The 25,316-nt window shown below is 39.2% G+C and overlaps 1 protein-coding gene across 2 annotated transcripts in view; it reads left to right on the top strand.

Annotated features, from left to right (window-relative positions):
- Dpp10 (dipeptidyl peptidase like 10) overlaps positions 1–25,316 on the top strand; it is a 723,175-nt gene that overhangs the window by 177,218 nt on the left and 520,641 nt on the right. The window lies entirely within an intron of this gene.

The following is a 25,316-nucleotide window of genomic DNA, read 5'->3' on the forward strand; positions in this document are numbered from 1 at the left end:
GTTCACTCATACATTTGCTCCATTCATGAGTGTTATGATAATGTCCTAAATCTACCAGGTACATTCATGTATATATATGCAGTCCGTAAAACTGACATGTCTTTAATAATGTATTTATTAGAAAGCAAGCAACAGTGTCAATGTAAAAATGGAATATGAGATAATTTATTCTGGACCCAAATATAATTGGCCGTGGCCTGGGAAGATAAATTTAGATCACACAAATTACACATTCCAATGTGGTAACAGTTTAGTTAAGTAAGAGAACAAAGAAAGTTATAAACTAAAGGAGATACTTTGAAAATACATTGGAGGAGATAGTAAAGGGCAGGTTACAGCAAATCTAGGGGACTCTGATCAGGAGGCCTCAGATGCTGTCTGATGATGTTCTTAGTCTTTGAGTTGCTAAGAACTAGGGTTCGTTAAATCAGTGCATTTCAAAAGGTTTTATTTGTTAGTTGTAAGAATGTTATGTCAGACACATAGGTGGACAGAAGTGGCTACTAACAGGGTTGCTAAAGATAACCCTGACGAAATGTAGTTAGGCTCCTGAACCTACGATATTCCAACCTCTTTACAGTCAGTGAAGTCCTTATCAGTGAAGCAGCCTTGCAGACATTTCAAAGTGTGAGATGACACGTTATTTTCAGGAATTTTCACGTACCACAGTGACTTCCACACAGCACATAGCTTGGGAGCCTACGCTGCTGCATGGCATTGGCTTGTGTAGATTATCGTTTCTCTTTCTTTGTTTTCAGTTTTCCTCAAGAAATGTATCTGTGAGCATAAGATTTGAAACTAATAATAAAGAAAACTTGTCCTCATCTCTCACAGTTTTATGAATCCCCAATCTCCCAGCAGTCAGCCGTCATACACAATCCAACCTCCAGAAAGTAAATGCTAAGTTGCTTTTCACATCACATGTCTGTGACATAAATGACTGTATCTGCTCAAAGCTTGCCAACACCCCTGGAGTCAGGGCCCTCACTCACACTTTTTTCACTATCTGAAATCTTTTCCTAAATCTGCTGGCCTAAGTTGCACGCTGTGCAAACAGCTGAAATCCATGACAGCCAATCTTCTCTCTGTCAGTCATAAGGAACATCTGTCCTAGTTAGCTTTGTAGTCAACTTGACAGAGCCTAGAGTCAACTGAGAGGGGATATCTCAACTGAGAGCTTGACCAGAGCAGAATCACTTATGGGCATGTCTGTGGACGATTGTGTTGAATGTTAATTTATATTGGAGTGTCCAGCCCACGATGGGTGGCAATATTCCTCAGAGGTGATCCTGGATTGGATAAGAAAGCTAGCCTGTGGGCAGGCTACCAAGCAGTATCCTCTCTAGTTTCTGTTTGTTCTTCCTGGCTGTGTGTGAGTTTCCTGGAGAAGAAATGCTTCACAGAAAAGAAATCTGCCAAAATTTTCTTTTGGGTTCCTACCTTGAGCGCCTGTCCTTACTTCTCACTGACCTGGGAGCTTAAGCCAAATAAACCCTTTCTGTTGACTGAGGTTTCTGTTCTGCCTGGTTCCTGCAGTCATTAAGTCCCAAAGAAATCACACAGAGGTCTACATTACTGATAAACTGATTGGCCCAGCATCTCTGGCTCTTATTAATTAATTCTCATAATTTACATTAGCCCATTATTCTTGTCTGTGTTAGCCAAGTGGCTCAGTACCTTATTCGGCGAGGAAGTCATATCTTCCTTCTTCTGTGATTGGGTCACGACTGCAGACTGCAGAATCCTCCTCCCAGAATTCCCCTGTACTCACTGCACTGCCTCTACTTCTTGCATAGTCACTTTGCCTATACTTCCTGTCTGCCTACTGGCCAATCAGCATTTTATTAAACAAGTACAAGAAGCAAATGTTTACAGGATAAAACCATTGTCCCACGGCACCTCTCCTCTTCTAGGTTTCTTTCAGTTATATGTTTAACACAACAGAAGAAACTCGAACACTCCCCCATGATACACACACACACACACACACACACACACACACACACACACACACAATTCTTCAGCTCTAATGCACTCTATAGCTCAGGTTGGATTTAAACTCATGGTATGCTTCTTGTCTTAGCCTCCCAGGTACAGGAATTACATGCTTAAACACTGTGCCCAATTTCTCTGATACAGAAGTATTTATATCTGGAAAGGCTGTGGCCTCACAGATCTTTAAGTGGGAAGGGCCTGCAGTCCCAGTCCTGTCTCTAGAGATGTTCTGGAGATTTGATATTTCTTGATAAATCTCCTTTGCCATTTCTCTCCCAGGATGAAAAAGTCATGGTTATCACTTTTATGAAAAATGAAGGACATTAATCTAAGGAGCACCAATATTATTTACTATGATTAGAAATCTCAGCATTGGGAAAAGCAAGCAAATATATTTAAGCTGTTGTTGTTTGTCTATGTTAAATGATTTTACCAGGCTCAGACTCTTGTTTGTCACCATAGCTTGGTAGAGTTACAGAAGCTGTAGGGCATTATCGTCCTCGGTTTAACCTCACTTAGTGCTCACTTCAATTTTCTTAGCTTTGACCTCTGCTTTTATCTTCTTAAACATTCTTTCACTTTTATTCACAGGTTTAAGTTCAAACATTTTTATAATACTTTATCTATTCTTTAAAATTTTAACACATGCATGGAAAATATTATGACCACACCTATTCACAATTTCTTCTCCAGTTACATCTAACTGTAATGTTTAAAATCATCAAACATGCTGACATTGACATGGGTAGAGGTGTGTTTATATCTTTATGTCTTTGGAGATGACATGGGTTTTATGAAGGGTAATTTATAAAGACAAAAATAGTACACAAACAAACTTACACATAGGGCTAAGTAATTTTGCAACTATTTACCTGTTAGTCAAAATAATCACTTGGAAAAGACATGACATTAGATAGAAGCTTATAATAAAATAGTAATTGAAAGCTGCACTCTACACAATTATGTGCACATGCCTCACAATTTTGTTCCATACATACACATATATATTCATGCAAATACCAAGATAGAATGCGGTCAATATTAAATCCAGCTCCAATAGCATGAGTTGATGCTTTTATTTATTTTTCCATTTTTGTCCATACTTGGCACAATTTCAATAACTATACCATCCCTTTTTAAAAAACAGGAAGTTACTAAAATGCAAAGACTAATGTAAGTAGATTCACCTAGTCAAAGAATAATTTTTATCTTATTCATGAGACTTGTTTATTCTTAAAAACAGTTAGAGATGAGTGTAAACATAAGAGCCAAAGGCCAACAAGATGGCAGGGTAGTTGAAGATGCTTGCAACCAAGCCTGAAAATCTGAGTTCAATCTTCAGGATCCATATGGTGGAAGGAGAGATCTGACTCTTATAGTTTGTCCCCTGACCTCCACACATGTGCCCTGACATGCAGGCACCTACAAACAGACAAATTAAGGATAATAAAAGTTTTGAAAGAGTGACAGAAGGTGAATTGTTGGTATAAGTTATGAAAGAGGGTATTAGAAATAAAAGTTACTGCTGTGTAGTACTCCACTGTGTACATACCACATTTTCCTTATCCATTCTTTGGTCGAGGGGTATTTAGGTTGTTTCCAGGTTCTGGTTATGACAAACAATGCTACTATGAACATATTTGAGCACATGTCCTTGTGGTAGGAGTGAACATCCTTTGGGTATATACCCAAAAGTGAAAAGAATAATGGCATCTTGAAATTTTCAGGCAAATGGATGGATCTAGACAGCATCATACTGAGTGAGGTAACTCAGACCCAGAAAGACAAATATCATATGAACTCATTCATAAGTGGTTTTTAGACATTAAAGCAAAGAAAAACAAATTACAATTCACAATTTCAGAAAACTTAGACAACTATGAGGACTCTAAGAGAGACATACATAGATCTAATCTACATTAAGATTAGGAAGTAGAAAAAGACAAGATCTCCTGAGTAAATTGACACTATGGGGACCATGGGTGAGGGCTGAACGGGAGGGGAGAGGAAAGGAGGGGAACAAAGAAAAATGCATAGCTCAATAAAATCAAGAAAAAAAAAGGAGAAATAAGGTTTCACGGCTGAAAAGCTGGCTTGGAAGTTAACAGTTCCTAGAATTCTTGTAACACCCATGCCAGGCAGCTTGCAACTGTATGTAACTAACTTCAGCTTTAGGAAGAGTGAATGCCCTCTTCCAGTCTCTGATTTATCATGCTCTGCCTTCTTTAACATACTCAGAGAATTATGGAAATGATGTCACCCTCGGTTTCTGAATCACAGCTCAGAAAGTTGAAAATCAGGTTAGGGATCTAGTGAACTATTTTCATGTCTTACTTTTTTCCGAGTAATGTGTGGCAGAGTATTTCACTAAGGAAAGGAGTCAAGTTATTAGCAAAAGTAGCAAAGGGCTCTCAAAAGTGCACTACTTAGCACATTTACACTTCTCAAATGACTAGAAGCGTTTTATTGCTTCATTATTTGTTAAATTTTAGCTTAAACTGCTAGAAATGACAAATACAATCGTCTACTACTGCATCTCACACCCGAGTCATCTTCCTTATTAGCTGCAGAGAGTCAAACTCTTGTTTGAAATTCAAATCTAAATATTTCTCTTAAAGTGAATATTTCAAAGAATCCAGTGTATCTTAAAATAACAATGTTTATACTAAACACTGAGAGAGAATAGGAAAGAATTTACTCATAAAATACACTGTTCACATTCAGATTTAAAACAAAAAATTCAGGAAGCAAATACATCTTTGTGTGATTTAGAAGTGAAATTATTGAAGAATTGGAAATCTAAATTTAGCTTAAAGAAACCTACATATTCCCTTCCTTGGGTTTGCTGAACTAGAACACTGTATTTTGATAATGAAAGAAATAAGATATAAAACTGCGCTTACTTAAACAGGGTTGGCATGGGAGTGTTTAGATAGAGAATGTGCTGAATTGTAGCTGTGTGTCCAGTTCAACTCTGTTGACACAGAAAGGGTTTCAGTGAAATAAACCATGCCCATAAACTCCTGTGCCATCCTGCACAAGGGCGCTGGTTTTCACATTATTGGTGCAGTAACTGGGTTTCCCTATTAGTACTGTATAGTTGCAGATGTGTTGAGCCCAATGTCTCTATTTCTATCTATCCTTTTATATACCCATCTAAGTACACACCTGCCTGTTATTTCTGTTTATCTAGCATGTTATCTATGGTGCAGAGCCAAAACATTTTCTTTATTCAAGTATCTGCGTAGAAATAAACATTCTCCCTTCGCTTAATAAAACTGTGAATATAGAGATTCTTTTCAAGTCATGCACCATATCTTTTCATATGGTTCAGGCGTTATAAAATGAAATTACTAGTCAGAAAGGCGAGCAGGGTGGTAAGTAGAAATACATGCAGAATTGCAGGAACTGTTTAATCCAATTTGTGATGAGGTCTGATGCGCTTTATTTCCCCCTAAATTCACAATATACCTCATTGCACTCTTCACACTCTCTGCCCATTATAGTGTGGACCACTGGACATATTTTCCTTTTCTCTCTGACTCTTTTCATTTACTAATGTCTTCATATATCTACTAATGGTCATGAATCACATATCTGTGTATCATTGATGATATTAATAGAAATACGATATAATGAGGATTCTTAGAGACCATAAAAACTGCATGAACATAAGACCTGAAGAGATGGTTGAGGAGTTAAGAGCGCTTGGTGCTTGTTTTTGCAGAGAAACTTCGTTCAGTTTCCAGCGTTCATGTCAAGCGGCTCATAACCACTTGTAACTCTAGTTCCCAGGGATACAGTACTCTTTTCTTGTCTCCATAGGAACCTGCATTCATGCACACCTACACACAAACAGACATTCATACTAAGAGAAAAGAAAAGAAACTACGTGAACCCTCGTGATCCGAAACAAGCACACAAAGGTTAAGTGAGAAATTTGGAGGATAGTTTTACAAACAGATCTTAGAACTAGAAGGCTATATTAGAAGAATAAAGAACATTGAGTACAGTCTTTGTAGAAGAAATAGATTTGAGACTTGGTATAGAGGACAGATGAATGCTCAGTGAATGAAAAAGAGCATTCTTGAAGAACAAGGATGTATAAACACATCCACAGCAATTATCACACTATGTAAGGCTGGCTATAAGAAACATGCCATATGTTGGAAATAGAAACAGTGAATATATTTAAGATTTTGGATCAGCACATGGCTATTTTACTGTAATTATTACACACTGATCCTCACCATGTTGATACTTTGATTAAATTACAGCTTTGAAGCAAAGCTGAAGTTTTGCTGATGACTGTTAGCTCTATTGCTGCCAAATTAAAGTGGGAGGTTCTGGTGGCAAATATCTTCCTACATGTTCACAGTATATTAGTATGTACATGCAATTATGTATTTTTAGAACATACCCATGTATGCTATTTATTTGTAGTTCTTTGAAAAGCCTTTAGAAAATAAGGGCACTATTTAAAAGAGTAAATGGAGACCCAGAGAGGAGTCTTTTAACTCCACATGGTCCACAGGAAATAACAATCTCTGGTTAGACTCAAGGTCTTATTTGCCCAGAGCTGGGGTGGACAGGTGGGAGAAGGGACAAAGTCTCATGTGAGTCTGTGTATTATGACCTATGCTGATAATGTTACTACCTATAATGTAAAGTCCTGCAGCTTAGAAAAACACAAGGGGAAGGAAGACAATGATAAGGACATTTCTGGAATTGTTGGAACTATTATTAGAATATTTCTGTTTGATTATATTCAAATTATTTTGAGAAAATCCAATAATTTATGCAATTTTTAAGAGAAAGTCTTTGCAGTCAGTCATAATTTTTAATTATGTATAGGAAAGAGTTTCATATTATTCCATTTTATAACATTATGCTTTATTGGTTCTTTGGGAATTTCACATCATGTACCCTAATTCTACTCAACTTCCAGTCCCTCCATATTCTTCCCACACCACTGCAGCATTTCCCTACGAGGAAACTTCCCCCACCCAATCAATTAAAACAGAGGGAAAAAAAAGCAAACATAAAAGCACCTTATGCTTCTGCCTTTTCAGAACCTCTTCTTTCATCCTAGTGTCATTGGATACTGGCCCACACATTGTCTTCAGCAGCAGCTCGGATCTGGACATCACCAGGACTTCAGAAGCTCATATTACTAATTTAATTCAGTTTGCTTCATGTCATGTTTCCTTCTTTCTATGTATGTATGTATGTATCTCTAAAGTGCTGATTTTACTTAATCAGGTCATTTAGTAAATTTCAATGGCCCATCAAGACCTCTGCATAATGTAGAGCCAAATATTTCAGGCCTCAAGTTTATATTAGATTAGCAAGCACCTTCTGAGATTGTTAGCTGGAAAAATAACTTGAGACAATATTGTTTACCATTCAGTGGCTGACCTGCTCTCTTGTTTAATCATTTAAAGCCAAGCATTTAGTCATGTGGAATATTCTATCACATTCACAGTGGTTTTCTTTCATGTATGTTCAAAGAAGTGCCCACAGGACAGTTCTAACACATCCATTCTCTTTCTTCTCTACCTAGATTACCTGCGTGCTTGCAGTTAAAAAGGAAACACTGTTAATATTTGCATGGTACTGTAAGAATGTATAAAAGAAAGGTGCAATAATTGCCTTCATTGGGTCATTATTATGCTTCTGACAACTGAAGTTATGCTTTGGGGACCTTCCTGGTACCCAGGCACTGCTTCCTGAATATTTAATTTGTCATAGATAATGTGTAAAATTCTCTGAGTTCGAGTACAAACGTGCTCATTTTCTAAACAAAGAATTGCAGTTTAAAGCAAAAGAGGAACGTGGTCAAGGCCACAGTAATGGTAGGTAACAGAATGGAAATTTAGTTCATATATTCTCTCTTAATGAGCATAGTACTTGTGATCAAATAGAAGCTCAAGGACTAGAATATTAAGGGAAAGGTAAATGTCAGGAAGAGAAAATTACCTTGAGATGTAGCATTAAGTACTTGCAGTATAATGTAGCAAACGTGAATCTTTGCTCAACTTACACAGAATTCTGAAATACAATGAACATAGAACAAACTTTTAAAACTGAGTGTGAAGTTGGAGCTAAGAATGAAACCAGATATTTGTGCTCAGTACTGGAATGTCTTCCTAGGGAATCCTCACTTCTTCCCTGAAGGTCATTTTTAGTCTCTGTATGTACAGGGTTTGCTGGTATGCTATGTAATATAGATGTAGGTTTTTTTAATTTTAGAATTATCCAAATCTGGATGAAATAGCCCAGGAGGCTATACCTGAAGCCACAGTTTGAAACAGGGCTGTTCATTCTAAATTTCACATTGTCTCCGTTGAAAGGGAAGTGTGGTGTCAAGCACCAACACTATTACTGTTTTATAGTTCTTTGGGATCACTCACAGATTTCCCTCCAAGTATTCTTTACATGCAAAGGGTTTAAATGATATTAAATAAGTTAATGGTCTCAAATTCCAATACTATTGTTGTTTTAAAGCCCTCCCTCTCTCTGTCTGTCTCTGTCTCTCTCTCGCTCGCTCGCTCGCTCTGTGTGTGTGTGTGTGTGTGTGTGTGTGTGTGTGTGTTGGTGGGTATATAAATATATATATTTGCCCTAAACTAGTAGCATTAGAGTCCCTGGAGCTGAGTTACAAATTGTTGAATTTTACTCAATGTAGTGGGTATTTGGGAACATATTTCTGGTCTTCAAAAGCGACATATGGACTAGCAAATAGTCACCTCTCCAGTTCCCAAGACTATTTTTTTAAATGAGCCCTCATGATCTAACACCTCTAGAGACCTCTATGTATTTTTGTGACTTAAATGTTAGCTAGCATTTTTCTCAATGAATATTGATCATTTTAGGGAGTGTGGGAAGTCCAACATAGGATATTTTCATTATGTTATCATCTTATAAAATCTTTCTTTTTCATTTTGCCAGAGTTTTGTTGAGAACTTTCCAATTAAGTGTTGAGATAGAAAGTACATGTATGTATCTATCACCTGTATTTGTATGATTTCCATTATCTTATGAATCATGTGTTCATGAGAGGTCATAATAGGAGTTCAGTTCAAGAGCTGAAACAGAAGCAATTTAACAGGAGCTGACATAAGAAATAGCATTGTTTTAAACAAAGTCTAGAATCTTTTTAGGCAGTCTGTCATGAACAGTGGATTCAGCACTGCAGGACTTAAGTGTTTTCAAACATATATGAAGTAGAAGGAGGGCTATTTGAGAAAAGGAAGGAAACTACCTTGGAAACTCAGGGCTAGGAGGGTGATGTGTATGGATATAATCACAATATATTATAGAAATGTATGAAAATGATAATGAAGTCCATAATTTTATGCCATTTTCATTGGATATAAAAATAAACTAATGAAATTTTAAAGATGTGGGTCCTGGGAACAAACCTTGAGTCCTTCACAAAACAGTTCACCCTCTTCTCTTAACTGATGAGCTAGCCCTGCAGTTTGAACTGAGGCATTTCTTTCAAGTGAAATTTCCTAACTTTAAATAAGGCTATGATGAGAAAGGATTTCTCAGTCCTTGCTAGCACACGAGAACATATTGGGCAACTCTGTGATGGTGATGCTTTAACAAAATTATTGTTTATTTGTCCATTCATTTATTTTTATTATTTTTGTGTGTATACTCATTTGTGTCACTATGTGTATGTGGGTCCGTGAGAATATGTGTGAACTTGAGCATTGAAGTCAGAAGTCAACATCAGATGTCTCCTTTAATCGTTCTCTATTTTATGAGTCAAGGTCTCTCACTGAATTTGGGGCTTGCCAATTCAGGTAGACTGGCTGGACACCAAGACCCAGGCATTCTCCTGCATTGTAATTACAAGCAAGTACAGACAAGTTCAGTTTTACATTGGTGCTTGCCATCCAAGCTCAGGTCTTCATTCTTCTAAGATGTGACTTTGGTTACTGAGCCATATATCTTCATAAAGAATTTACATATAATTACAAGAGGAGCTCTTCCCATCCAACTCGAGTCCTAAGACTTTGCCGGGACATCTCCATATCTTCAGAAAGCTTTGCTCTAACCTACCAAAGTTCAGCTGTGCGTGCTGGTTTAGGAAAACAATTTAGTATGTAGGAAAACTTTCAGAGTAACTTCTGCTTCTCCTTATCAAAGGGGAGTGGAAGAAAATTGATAAGAGACACCTCTCTTTTCTCATTGCTTTAACTGAACACGAAGGCCATTAATAAATCTTTTAAAACTGATCTCCTTCCCCACTTCTAGTCTGTAATACCTAGCCATGAGCGTGGTGCTGTCAATACCCATGTCAGTTTAATGAGCTGGAACACTCATTACAAGAGTTGTATACCTAGGTCATTAATATGTCACCCACCACTGCCATGTCTTTACAAATAACACTTTAAAGCAGATCCTTTGCACACATCTTTTCTCTGTTGATATGCCATTTGCCCAACAAAATGTACTAATTCATTATTTACATGTGCACCTGCCTCTCCTTGGAGTTAGCAGATTTACTTGATTTCAGCCATTTAGAGTAGTGTGAATTCTTTAATTTGTCTTTTGTAACTCCATGATCTGATAAAATAGTGTGTTTTTATGATGTGTTTCTTTGCTTTTAAGTTACCCCGAGATCATATTATATTGTAAGGATTGAGAGTCATGAGACTGTCTATTTACAGATGTGCGTGAGACCTTATGGAGGTCAGTGTATGCTATTGCACAGTATCATTTTAGCTCTGTCACATTTTAAACCCGCACTTCTCTCAGGTGGAGGGAGTAAGTGAGCCAGTCTGAAAGGAAGGATCAGGTTCCAGATGCTGCTTAAGGTTTTCAGTTGGGTCCCCGTGGTTCACATGTACCCAAATTTTACATGGTAATATCATCACCTACAAGATTGAGAGGATAATGATTCATTTCCTTAATGTTTAAGAACAGAATTTTAAAGTTAGTTTTCCCCAGAGTACCTGCAAAGCTTTCAGATGGGTCTTTTCCTCCTAGCCTTTTATGTCCACCAAACTGTGTAATCCCTATCTCATCTTTTTTCACGAGCTGTCATCTTCTAAGAGCAGCTACAATTTCCCTTGTGTTGTTTACTTCCCTTTTCTCCAATGAAACTGGTCCTAATTCAACCCCAAACACCTTCCATATTGCTACTACAGTATTGGTTCCATGAAGTATTTCTCTATAGACTGTCCTTTTCATTTTATTTCAGATTTATATATTATATTTCAACTAATAAACAGATCATCAGCTTTTACCTATTGAACCATGAACCCTGTCCCAAGTATTATGATATTAGTCATTTCCCAGGATGAATTAGACTCCGAATCTCTAACAGAAATTAAAATTAAAATTAAATATCAATTTAGCATTTCTTCCTCAAAATAATGATTATTCAGGAAAAATGCACTAATCAAAGTTGGTTTCTCTTTTTTAATATATACTTCTGGTTGTTTATTTTGAAATTGTACCATGAGTTTATTATTGTCAATAATATAACTGACTTTAGTATTTTAAAACCATAAACTGATACTCTATAATAATTCAAGTGGAAAAAGTATATTTGTGATTCAAAGTTTTAGATTAGAACTGCAGGATATCAATTTGAAAACAATTTAGAAATTAAAAATTTACATATTATAGTTCATCCTCCACCCAAAATATATTCTAAGCAATGTGATATAACTTGAAACCATTAATGATTTGAATTTAACTTCTATTTAGCCCTTATGGTTGAATAATGTCAGTAATCATTATCAAAGTTTTTCCTTAATTCATTACACCATTGGGTTTCTATCTGTTCTTATTATGACAGCTTCAATAAATGAGAAGTAGGGAGGGGGAGTGAAGGAGGGAGAGAGAAAGGGAAGTTGGAAGAAAGGGAAAGGAAGGGAAGAAGGAGGGAGAGAGGGTAAAGGAGAGATTTGGAAGAGAGGGGAAATGGGGAAGAAGAGAGGGCTGGAGAAGGAGGGATGGAGAGAGAGAGAGAGAGAGAGAGAGAGAGAGAGAGAGAGAGAGAGAGAGAATGACTGAGAATATAAGTCAAGCTTTGAGTTCACCGGCATGCTATCTGGAATTTACCATGGGCCCTCCACTCTGATTCTTGGCAGCCTCTGGGACCTTTGAGAATCCCTAGGACTTGAGAAATTCATGAGATATTAGATACACAAAGGCTTGTAGCAGCATACATGGGTTACAGCGAAAGTTTTAGTATTTATTTTAAATTTCTATTATCTTCTTTCAACAAGTTATGCATGATAAATATTTCCTTTTTTTGTTTTTTTTTTTAGTAAATTTTATTAAATTATAAAAGTTTCCATTTCCGCCCCCCCTCCCAACACCCTCCCACTCCCCCCACTCCCCCCCTCCTTCCCCTCCGTCCCCCAAGGCAGTCAGGGTTTCCTGCCCTGTGGGAAGCTGCAGCTCCCTCCCCCTCCCTCCAGATCCAGGAAGGCGAGCGTCCAAACAGACTGGATCCCCAAAATCCAGCATATGCAGAGGAAACAGGTCCCAGTGTCATAGTCAATGGCATTTCAGAAAGACCCCAGGCCAGCCACAGTCAGAGAATCCGGCCAAATTCCGAGAATCTGGCTAGATCACGTCTTCGTTCAGTCCCAGTCCGACTGGCCCTGGTAAATTCTCATCAGATCCGTTCCCTTGTATCAGTGGGTGATAGCATCCCTCGCAGTACTGATTTCGTCTTTCATGTTCCTCCTCCTTCCGCTCCCCCTCCGGACCTCGGGGGGCTCAATCCGTTGCTCCAATGTGGGCCTCCGACTGCATAGCTGTCCTTCGCCAGACGAAGGATCTATGGTGATAAGCAAAATATACATCAGTATGGTCATGGGCCACGGCCGATTCAGGCACCCTCTCCTCTGTCCAGAGAACAATCTGGGGGATTTCTCTTTGGACCTGGGATCCCATATATAATCAAGTCTCCTGTAAACCCTAAAATGGCTCCCTTAGTTGAAATATATTGTTCCCTGATCCCATATTCATCCTACCTCCCTCCCCCCCCATCCCCGGCCACCAAGCTTTCCCCGTTCCTCCCCTACTCCCGTCAATCTAGCCCTCTCCCCCTCCATCGACCCTCCCACCCCCCCATGCACCCGAGGTTACCTGGGACTCTTGTCTATTTCCTACCTCCTGGAGGATAGCTAAATAATCTTCATCAGGTTCATCTTCTTATTTAGCTTCTCTAGGATCACAAATAATAGGCTCAAAGACCTTTAATTATGGTTAGAATCCACTTATGAGTGAATACATACCGTGTTCCTCTTTTTGGGTCTGGCTTACCTCACTCAGTAAAGCGTTTTCTATTTCCATCCATTTGCATGCAAAATTCAAGATGTCATTGTTTTTAACTGCCGAGTAAAACTCTAATGTATATATGTTCCACACCTTTTTTAACCATTCTTCTATTGAGGGGCACCTAGGTTGTTTCCATGTTCTGGCTATTACAAATAGTGCAGCTATGAACATAGTTGAACAAATGCTTTTGTAGTATGTTAGGGAATCTTTAGGGTATATTCCCAAGAGTGGTATTGCTGGGTCCTGAGGGAGGTTGACTCCCAGTTTCCTGAGAAACCGCCACACTGATTTCCACAGTGGCTGCACGAGTTTGCATTCCCACCAACAATGGATGAGTGTTCCCCTCACCCCACATCCTCTCCAGCATAGGCTATCGTTGGTGTTTTTGACTTTAGCTATTCTGACAGGTGTAAGATGGTATCTCAAAGTGGTTTTAATTTGCATTTCCCTGATTGCTAAGGAGGTTGAGCATGACCTTAAGTGTCTTCTGGCCATTCGAAGTTCATCTGTTGTGAATTCTCTGTTAAGTTCAGTACCCCATTTTTTAATTGGGTTAATTAGAGTTTTAGTGCCTAGTTTCTTGAGTTCTTTGTATATTTTGGAGATCAGACCTTTGTCTGATGAGGGGTTGGTGAAGATCTTCTCCCAGTCAGAAGGCAGCCTTTTTGTCCTACTGACAGTGTCCTTTGCTTTACAGAAGCTTCCCAGTTTCAGTAGGTCCCATTTATTCATTGTTTCTCTTATTGTCTGTGCTGCTGGGGTCCTCGCAAATCTATCAATGTAATCCATCATATAAATAAACTGAAAGAAAAAAACCATATGATCATCTCACTAGATGCTGAAAAAGCATTTGACAAAATTCAACACCCATTTATGATAAAGGTGTTGGAGAGACTGGGGATACAAGGATCATACCTAAATATAATAAAAGCAATATACACCAAGCCGACAGCTAACATCAAACTGAATGGAGAGAAACTCAAAGCCTTTCCACTAAAATCAGGAACGCGACAAGGCTGTCCACTCTCTCCATACCTCTTCAATATAGTGCTTGAAGTTCTAGCAATAGCAATAAGACAACATAAGGGGATCACGGGGATTCGAATTGGAAAGGATGAAGTTAAACTTTCGTTATTTGCTGACGATATGATAGTGTACATAAGCGACCCCAAAAACTCTACCAAAGAACTCCTACAGCTGATAAACACCTTTAGTAATGTGGCAGGATACAAGATCAACTCCCAAAAATCAGTGGCCCTCCTATACACAAAGGATAAAGAAGCAGAGAGGGAAATCAGAGAAGCATCACCTTTCATGATAGCCACAAATAGCATAAGATAAATATTTCAAACACCTCATTGTATAGAACTTACTCTTCATTCTCTGTGGATGATTTGGGGCAGTATTCAAATTCAAACAGTAATTTGAGTTATATTTGCTCAAGGAAATCAAGAAATATTACAGCCATCATAGGGAGCAACCTCATATAAGAAAGAACGCGCAGTTTCCACACATAGGATTGTGCGGAGATATGTCATTTAACTGGCATGGAGCTTACTGAGCAGGCTCGACTGGCTAGCCAGTGAGCCCAGAAATCTGTTTGTCTCTTCCTCCCAGCTCTAGTATTACAAACAAATCACCATGCCTGGCTTTTTTCTTTTTTCTTCCCCATGTGTTTAATGTATCAGACTCAGGTAGTGATATGCCAAAGACAAACACTTTGCCAACTTAGCTATCTCCCGTCTTCTTTTAAACTATTTTCAAAATAATATTTCATGGGCTTAGAAAAATGGGTTAGTGTTCAAGAGCACTTACTACTTTTGCACAGAACCAAAGTCCCTGTATCCAATCTGGCCAGCTAACAACCACCTCTAACTCCAGGTCCAAGGCACCTGTACACACAGAGCCATGTGCACTTCCAAGTACATACACGTAAATAAAAATTAAATATTTAAATAAAAGTTGGCAGTCTTCAGTAATGTATTGAAGAACTATCTTAATGTGGCAATATTACTTTTTGTGCTAAACCTGCTATTTTCATTAATTTTATCAGCTACTTAAAACTAGCTATACTAACCTATAGTTGTTTGAATTCTAGCATCCACAGAAATGATTTTCTAAGAATAGATTGCATGGTAATGGCAATCTTGTTTAGAATTTCAGAAATTCACATTCCACTATTTTCCCAGGAAAAGATTAGAGAGCAGTCCCTCCAGCTTGGAGTGTTTGCAGCCTCATTAGAATGAAAATAGGATCGAATAAACTGGTAGCACCCTTTGGTGAGAAGCATTGTCCGAGGCATCTCAGAAGTCAGGATAATTTTATAAACACATTTATACTTTAATAGTAAAGTAGAAGTTATAGCTTGGATTATTATAAGAGAAGGAAGCGAAAGAACAGACAGTTTTCCTCTTTAAAATGTATATGGGTATTTGCAGTTTTCTTCTAGTTTTGACTAAACATATATTTACTAAATTTATATTCTGGGTGTCAGCATTCTCCTATTTTCAAGAAGATGAGCAAAGGAGTGTAACTTTATTCAAAAGTAAAGTAGATGGTCTAGAGAGATGGTTTAGTTGTTAAAAGCACAAACTATGCTTCCAGAGGGTCAGAGTTCATTTCTCCTCACCCATGTTGGTGACTCCCAACTGCTTGTCATTCCAGATCCAGTGAATCTGATATCTTCTTGCCTCCACAGGCAACTGCACACATATATGTGTATATACGCACATAGGAAACAGTGGGATAGAGATGTAGGAAACCTTTCCAATAACATATCTAGCAGGTATGTAGTGTGGCTCAAAGTAGCAGGCACAGCAGATGGAGCCTATTCTGTGCAATTCTCACAAAGTAGCATAGGTCTCAGTGGTGAGGAGGAGTCACAACATACACAGAAGGAGGCATTCCAAGTTGAGGGAACAGTGGTAGGTTTCCCACATACAGGTGCAGATAGAACACTTTTCTACTTGAAAGGAAGTTTAGACTTCCCCTTTGAAAATTTAATGATTATGTGTGAATAACTTGCTGATCATTGCCAGAATTACTAGAGGAAAAATATATAAATTTATTGAATTATCATGTATTGTATAGCTATACCAAATATAAAATCCAGTGAGAGGTCACATGGTTTATACTTGAAAACACCCGTCAAGGGTGAGGAAAGCCAGAGTTGTTGGCAAATTTATAAAGTCATAAAGTACTTTTATGGGGCAGAATGAGCCTAAGGAATAGACAGAGACCCTACGACATAGATCCTTGGGGCCACTATCTTTCCTTTATTTTCAGTGCCTTCCATTGTTATATGACTTCCATCTTCCTATGAAAGCCTGCAGAATAACTCAGCATCATGCTTGTCTTGTAAACTAAGGTCCCAAGAGAGTTTGAATTCCAGAACTCACATAAAAATGTCCAACATGATAGTGAACAGTTGTAATTTCAGCACTGGGAAAGCAGAGACAGAAGGATTCCAGAGATAACTGGCCAAACAGTCTAGCCTGCTTGGTGAGTCCCAGGACAATGAAAATCTAGGTAGACAGCTCTTAAGGAATGGCACCCATAGATTGGTCTTTTGCCTATGCACAAATATATACCCATACATCTATACAAACAAGTATGGAGATGCATATGTGTGAACAAACACTCACCTGTACACACATAGGCATCCTTGATGAATGAAGTATCAGTGAGATTGAAGACAGTTGAAGATAATTCCTCATTGATGGGTTCAGTGCTGCATGGCTAAGGAGACTTCAGGGGATGCCTCTCTCTGTGCTTCATGAGAGAAAAGGATCCAGAGAAAGAGTGGGTAAGAGGGCCCAGAGTTAAGGTTACTTGCCCTGCAACCCTTGGAACCTGCGTTTGTTCCTCAGAATGCAACTAAAGATGAAAAGAGAACAACAACTCTACAGTGTTGTGCTCTGGCATCTACATATCCACTGTAGCATGCACCCCCCCACACATATCTCACCCCCAGCAATGCAATTCCTCTAGCAAAGATTCTATAATCTCCTCAAGCAGTGCCAACCTCTGGGGACCAAGGGTTAATACATGTGAGCCTATGTGGGACATTTCACATTCAAACTATAGAATCTGAGGTAATGAAATTCAAGATTAAAATTTGGGGCCTGCAATCAGGGAATTCAGTCGTTTATAGTGGGGAAGGCAGTGGGAGCTGGACCAGTTCTTGTTTGTGGTGGGAGCAAGTGTCTGCAGCCTTACAACTCAATGACTCAGGAAGCAGACAAAGGAAGAAGGCTTGTTTCCTCCTTTTGCCATTGTATTCAGTCTGGGCTCCCATTCCATGGGACTGTGCTACCTACATTGCTGGACAGTATTCAATTCTTATTTAAACTTCTCTGGAAACTGATGGAGGAGGGTCATCTGTCTATGTGTTACTTTCATTGGTTAATAAAGAAACTGCCTTGGCTTTTGATAGGACAGCAGCTTAGAAAGGCGGAGTAGACAGAACAGAATGCTGGGAGAAAGAAGCAGAGTCAGGCTGAGGAAGAGAGCTGCCCGCCATGAAGCTACCAGGTCAGACATGCTGAATCTTTCCTGGTAAGCCACGACCTCATGGTGAGATACAGATTATTAGAAATGGGTTGAATCAATATGTGAGAGTTAGCCAATAAAAGGATGGAGGTAATGGGCCAGGCAGTGTTTAAAAGAATACAGTTTCTGTGTAATTATTTTGGGTAAAGCTTGCTGGGCAGGCAGCAGGAAGCGGCCAGCTGTTCCTTCTACAGGAAACACCTACCAGATAGGTTCAGAAGGGTTTCTCACAGGTGATTCCAATAAAGTATATAGGGAAGCATTTAAAATTGCACATCGAGGTTCCAAGTTCTATTTTCAAGTAGAACTCTCTGTTTTAAGTACCTCCCTTATTGTGTGAATGTATTTCTACCAGACAGAAGTGATGAATGCACAGCTGGGAAAAGTTTGCTAACTCTTTAAAATATCAATTTTTATTAATTTTAATTAATGTTTTATTAAAATACATTTCTATGCTGATTTACTTATTTACTTACTTTACATCCATGCTGAGGCTTTCCTTCCCACCATCCCTTCCCAGTTCCTCTCCCTTCACACATCCCAATCCTCTTCACTTCTGTCTCCATCCAAGAAAGAGCAGTCTACTATGAGTATCAATAAAAAGGGCATAGCAGTTTCAATAAAACTAAGCACCTCCCCATGTGTTAATGCTGGGCAAGGCAACCCACTATGAGGAGTAGGGTTCCAAACTCCATTCAAAGAGTCAGAGACAGTCCATGTTCTCACTGTTAAGAGTCCCATAGGAGGATCAAGCTACATAACTATAATATATATGCAAAGGGCCTAGGTCAATATCATGCAGGCTCCCTGGTTGTTGGTTCAGTCTCTGCGAGGTCCTATGATTCCAGGTTAGTTGATCATGTGAGGTTTCCCATAGTGTCTTTGACCCTTCTTGTTTTTATGCTTCTTTGTCCTTCTCCTCCACAGGATTCCCCAACTCTGCCTAATGTTTGGCTGTGTGTCTCTATATCTGCCTCCATCAATTGCTTGATGTTGTCTCTCTGATGACAGTTTGGCCAGGCCCAATCTGTTCAAAGGATATGGCCATATCAGGCTTCTTATCCACTATTGTTAAGAGTCTAAACTAAATTTCTACCTGTAGATTCCTGTGAGATTCTCTGTGTCAGCTTTCTGCCTGACCCCGAAATGCACCCTCTTCAGGATTCTATCCCTCCATGCCATCCTAACCTGATGGCTCATGTTCTCTTCCCCACCTGCCCTCACTCCACTCATGAAATCTCTTCTATTTCTGTTTTCCAGAGAGATCTGGGTATAACCCCCCCCCACACACACACACATGAACCCTTCTTATTACATAGTCTCTCTGGGTCTGTGGATTGTAGCATGGTTATCCTTTATTTTACAGTTAATGCCCCACTATGAGTGAGGACATACCATTGTTGTCTGTCTGGATTGTCTAAGTTAGGAAGATTTTTTTCTAGTTTCATCCATTTACCTTCAAATTTTCTGGTGCCTTTGTTTTTAACAGCTATGTAATACTCCATTGTATAAGTATTATCACATTTCTTTTATCCATTCCTAATCAGAGGGCCACCTAGATTGTTTTCAGGTTCTGTTTATTACAACCAAAGCTGCTACAAACATAGTTGAGCAAGTGTCTTTGTGGTACGATTTAGCATCCTTTAAGTATATGTCCCAGAGTGATACCTCTGGGTCTTATTTTGTAGGTTGATTCCCAGTTTTCTGAGGAACACCAAACTGATATCCAAAGTGGCTGGACAAGTTTGCACTCCCACCAGGAATGGAGTGTTGTGCCCAGATTTCGATCCCAAGAGAGACACCACCAGAGAGGCCCAGACTGTAAACAGCAAGGTTTAATCAGCATAATACAAACATGTTTGGAACTCATCTCCATCCCCCTTACAACATGGTAGAGGGGAGTTGTATCTCCTCTGTTGGTTAAGCTTTTAAAGGCATAACTACAAAGAGAATCTTTGAAGATGCTTTGGCATGGGTACAACGACTTTTGCTCCCTCACATTCTATTAAGTCGTCTTTTCCTTCATTTTTAGAGCAAGGCCACTGTTCTTGAGTTAGGCCATCTTTATCAGCCTATACCAGGTGGCTGGCTGGACTGAGCTAAGTGACCTTGTGCTCAGAATATCCTTGGTGGGAGAGGGGAAGGCCACTATCTTCCTGGGAAAATATTCTGCTAGGAAATTTCTTCTTGCCCCTTTGAGAATAAGGGGTGAGGGTCCCACAGGAGGAGTTCCCTTGCTCCATATCCTCTCCCACATGAGGTGTCACGAGTTTGATCTTAGTCATTCTGACAGGTGTGAGATGGAATCTCAGTCATTTTGATTTGTGTTTCCCTAGTAGCTCAGGATGTTGAACATCTCCTTAATTGTTTTTCAGCCATTTTATGAAATGTTACTTAGAAATAATGGGTTTAAAATTATCTTAAGTCATTAGATATCCTTTTTCTCTCCTTAATGATTTCAGGTTGTTTTACCTCTATCAATTGATTTCCACCACAGCTCATTCCAAATTATTTAAATTATATATATGTATGTATCATTTTCACTATTAAAGACCAAATTCACTAAAAATATTGTTATCAGTAATCACAAAATATTAAAGTGTTACATGGAAATGATGCTGATAATCAAATATTTTAAGAATAATTTAAAAGAATATTTTGGCTTTATTGACTATCAATGGAAGAATAACATGGAGAAGGGATTTTTATCTATATATGTAAGAACATTTAACAACAAAAAAAGCAGTGCTTGGTCCTTACATAACATGTTGTCACTCTCCAAAATCGCTGTCCATTCCACAGAGTGACAGACAGCTGCAGGATCTGCTTTAAAGTACTGAGGACTAGAGATGGCGTGGCTGTCCTTGATTCCTCTTAGCTCTGCTCTTGGCCTCGTGTGTTCACTTGATTTTCTATTATATTTGTTGCTGTAAAATTCCATCAGCCTTGGGATCTCCTTAAATATTTAGGGATAAAATTCATCCCGGTTTTCCGTTTTAGAAGATTCAATCACAGATGCAATTGCCTTGACTGTGTTGCTTTAAGAATAGAAGAACCAGAAGCATCGCTTCATGAGTAGCAGAAGCCCAACCAAAATGGAAATACTAGAGAGGAGAAAGGAAAGGCACGCGTGAAACTTTGCCGGAGTTTGGAAATGTGAACATCGGATCTCTTGTGGAAGTCTCCTGGAAAGCTGCAGTTGTGTTTGGCTATTTCGCTCTGCCTCAGGGCGTCGTTTAGGAGAGTGAATGGGAAGGAAATCATTGCCCTTCAGAGGTAGGGAGCTCTCTGCAGGCTTTATGAACTCTACTTGATTTCAATAAGCATTAAAAGGTTCTCTAATTTTGCAGGGTTCTGCCTTCATGGAAGAGCTAGGATTGATTCTGTTCTGAGCTCAGCAGGACAGAGCTCTTTGCTAGTGTGAAACACTCTTAATTGGTCCATATCATCTTCTTGGAGCTATCACACAGCCAGAGGCCATTACTTGAGGTAACTGGCTATTGACTCAGCAACTGGACCAGAGGAAAAGATCATTAATGAACCTTGATCAGAGAACACACTACCTACCTAGGCCCAGTTTATAATCAGAACTCCTATATGGACAAAGTATATACAATCACCGAAGTCAGAGTGAGTTAGGCCTGTTCTCCAAGAGTAGGCAGGTAGGACAGAGGGCCGGAAGTCAGTGTTGTCATGAAACTCTGGCTTTTGTTAGAAATCTGACCTTAAATTTTATTTGGAGTTTATCCTGTTATTTAACTTAAACGAGGGTCTGGAGGCATGAACATAACAAACAGAAAGCATCAGCCAATCCCAAATTTTAGATATGTTGTTACTAGCATAGCAGTGGTTATGGTTACCATGGTCAGGCTATTACTATTGCCATATATAACACATACTCTTGGGTCATTGGGTAGTGCAGGATGATGGTGATATGATGGGATAGTCTATGTTTGTGGGTGCCATGGGAGGATTGGAAAATGAAACACTCATGGACAGCATCCCCAGAGGAGTCGAAACCAGAGCAAACTAAAGGCCGTAGCTCTTTACCTGTGATCTATTGACTGTTACACCTTATGTGTCAAAAACACAGCAATAACCCCATGGATGTACTAGTTTAGTGGGACAATCTACTGAAGTGGGAAATGGTACTGTTCCTCATCTTCGAAATGAAAGCTTGTCTATTATGCGGGTTCTGTAAGATCATTGCTTCTACAATGGTTTGAAGATGAGCTGAGCGTCAAAGCAGACGTGATGCCGTCAGTCATGATGGAGTACTCCACAGAACTAGACAAATCACTTTGCATAGCTTCCCTATTACATGGATATGGGAGTTTCCGAAATGAATGAGAATGTGAAGCAACATCAGAAATGTTAGGAAAGAGCCATATGTTCCTTACTAGGTAAACCCATTGCAAGAGAAATTGAAGATAAGAAAAATGAGCCAAAGTACTGTAGTGGATAATCAAGGAGAGAGGGGAGAATATTTGAAACAGAGCATAGTCAGTAGAGATAGGTGGTGGGGGAAGTAAAACAAGGAGGGAAGTGGTATTATTCTGATGGATCTAGCAATTTTCAATTTACTGGCAATGTTTCATTTGAAAAGAATATTCATTTGGCTATTGAGATTGAAAGCCTAGAATGAAAGGATGTATTAACAAATAGATATATGGAGAAAGAGGGGTAGTTTTGCTCTACTGTTTCAGGCATGGAACTGAGTTCAATGAGCAGGCTCTGGAGTTCCCACGTTCTTGGACCTCTTCACAATTAATTGAACTAAAACCCTTGATTAGTTGTTACTGGAAAGGAGACTGACTGTTCCGAGGGAAATGCAGAGGAGCCTGGAGGTGAGCCGTGCCTCCTGTCTGGACTGAGGCCTGGCTCCAAGAGAACTACAAAGGGACCTGGCACAGGCCATATGGTGATCTTGGGGTGTATGTCATAATACCCACCTCTTCCAGGTTGCTGCAAAACAGGCTTTGCAGTGCATGCTCTTGTTGCTTGGATACAGCTCAGGTGGATAGAGGGCTGCCGTCTCTCTACTGAAGCCACCTTGCATCCGCCATCTTCCGAAGGCCCCCTACTTTTTCTTTTTTCCTGTCTCAATACGACTTTGTTCTAAATTTTGTGTGCTTTGTCAGCAAAACAATACAAATTTTATGTACGAATTATTTAGAGTTGAATATTTAGTCTTAGGAGTTGACATCTTGTGCTGCCCTGAGGGATTAGAAAGTCTGGCATTTAGAATATCACCTAGAAGGTACTTTAGATTTCATATGTACTTTTAAACCTCTGCTTTTCGACACTGGCATCCAGAATCCAAATGTCACCACTGAGGTTGGATTTAATTATCTCTTCTGAATACGGTGTTCATTTTGCACCTAAAACTGTTTCCTCCTGGTAAGTTACTTTTAAATAAGTAGATGCATCAGGCAGAAGTATATTTTTTACACTCTTGATAAGAGTTCCAGATGGAGGAAAAAGCAAAATATGAAGCCAGCTTCTCCTCTCTGTTGCCTTTTGGTGTGTGTGTGTGTGTGTGTGTGCGTGTGTGTGTGTGTGTGTGTTTTATGATAACGTTGGTTGCTGTTCCACAGGATACTCCTGCTTTTGTTGCTATTGTTTTTAGATCAGGGCTATCTATCACCCTGAAATTTGCTAAGTAGGCTACTTGGGCTGATTAGCGAGATCCAGGAAGCTGAGTATGTGTGCCTGTGCCACCGTTCCTGACTTTTAAAATGAGCTTTCTGTGTTTTACACCATTACACTCAGGCCCTCATTCTTGCAGGGAAAGCTATGTGCTGGCCAGGTCATCATATTCCTAGTCTCTTGTCTTCTACCTTCTGTTCATATTGGTCCACACTCATTCAATTGCAGTAACAAACAATGCTGAAGCACAGGATGGGGAAATTGAAACCCAGTCAGGAGAGTGGAGGGAAAGACACTGTGGACTGATGTGTAGCAGCAGGCAGTTTTGGAAAGGAATAGGAGTCCCAGCATCTGCAACCTGTGTCTCTGTGCTTCTCATAGTGTGTTGGAGTAGTGCCCTCAGTATCTCCTACGATGCATGCCATCTTCAAAGGTTTCTGTGTCAAAGAAGAGAATGGAGGAAAATGTGCTAAAAGGAAGAAAACTGCTGCTATTTTATAAGACTCTTCTTGAAAGATAATGGGCTCTCATCTTCTAGGATGAATGGAAGAAAAAACAAGACATCAGTACCCTTAAGTCCTTGAATTAGAAAAATCACAGTGCATATTATATGGAGTAAATCCATTGATGTGGCCCAAGCCTGGACTCCTGCTGTTCATAAACTTCTTCTGTGTGGGTCTCTATGGAAGTCAGCCAAAAATCTTCACAAATGTATATCTTAGTTCATTTCCCTATTGCTATAGTGAAATGCCCCAACCAAAGCAACTTAAGGGAGAAAAGGGTATCTTGAATTACAGATCTAGGGCAATACAGTTCATTAGGGCACGGGCTACTTAGCAGGAAAGGGAGATCAGGTGGTCACATCATAGATGTTGTCAGGAAGCAGAGAGTGAACGTGAAGTAGAATCTGAAGAACTTCCTCAGGGGCCACTTTGCCTGGTCAGCTTCCACGTCTAAAAGGCTCCACAGCCTCCACAAACAGCAGCACTGCCTGAGCCTGCAGGGGACATTTATCATCCAAACCACAACATATTTGAAAAGTTTCTACACCCCAATAAGTCTCTCTGCCAATACAGCAATCCAAAAATCAGACCAAATCAGAAAAAGTCCTGGTTTAATGAATGGATACAACATTCCCATATGATTTTCCAGCCTCCCAGAGAGGAGAAAGGAAAGAGAGACCGAAAAACCACATGTCTGCTTTCCGGGGTCAGTTTAAATACTCTGAGCATTTCTGGGGGAGGGGTAATCATTTGGTGGGCTTTCTGAAATGTGGCAGGGCTTAAAGAAAGATGGGGGAGGAGGCTTAGAAGGAATTTCCACCAAAATAATATTGTTAGTTAAGTGAGATTTTACTCATTGATACATGTGGATGGGCCTGTTTTTCCAGTGTGTGAGTTCATATGCATTTAATGTCATTTATAGTTTGCATTTCTTATATAAAAACAGCTTGAATGTGCAGTGTTAAATAAATTTACTTTCTTTTTTACATTTTATTCTGACATTTGCTCACAGTATTAGCTAAGAAAGTTCATAGTAACTTTCCAGCTCCCTAGTTGGAAATTTGCTTTACTTAGTTTTTTTTTTTAACATTAACTCCAAAACACAATGGAGCATAAGAACCGTGACCTAACTATTAGACAGATATAATCAGAATTTTGCATCATTATCCTATGTATGAGCATTACATAAACTATGTGTTCTAGTTTCATTTCTGTGACTTTGATAGACTATCCTAATGAAAAACTACTTAGACTAGAAAGAATTTATCTTGTCCCAGATTCCCAGGTAACAGTTCATCAGTA

Source organism: Myodes glareolus, chromosome 5 (assembly GCF_982192425.1).
Source record: "Myodes glareolus chromosome 5, mMyoGla1.1, whole genome shotgun sequence".
NCBI lineage: Eukaryota > Metazoa > Chordata > Mammalia > Rodentia > Cricetidae > Myodes > Myodes glareolus.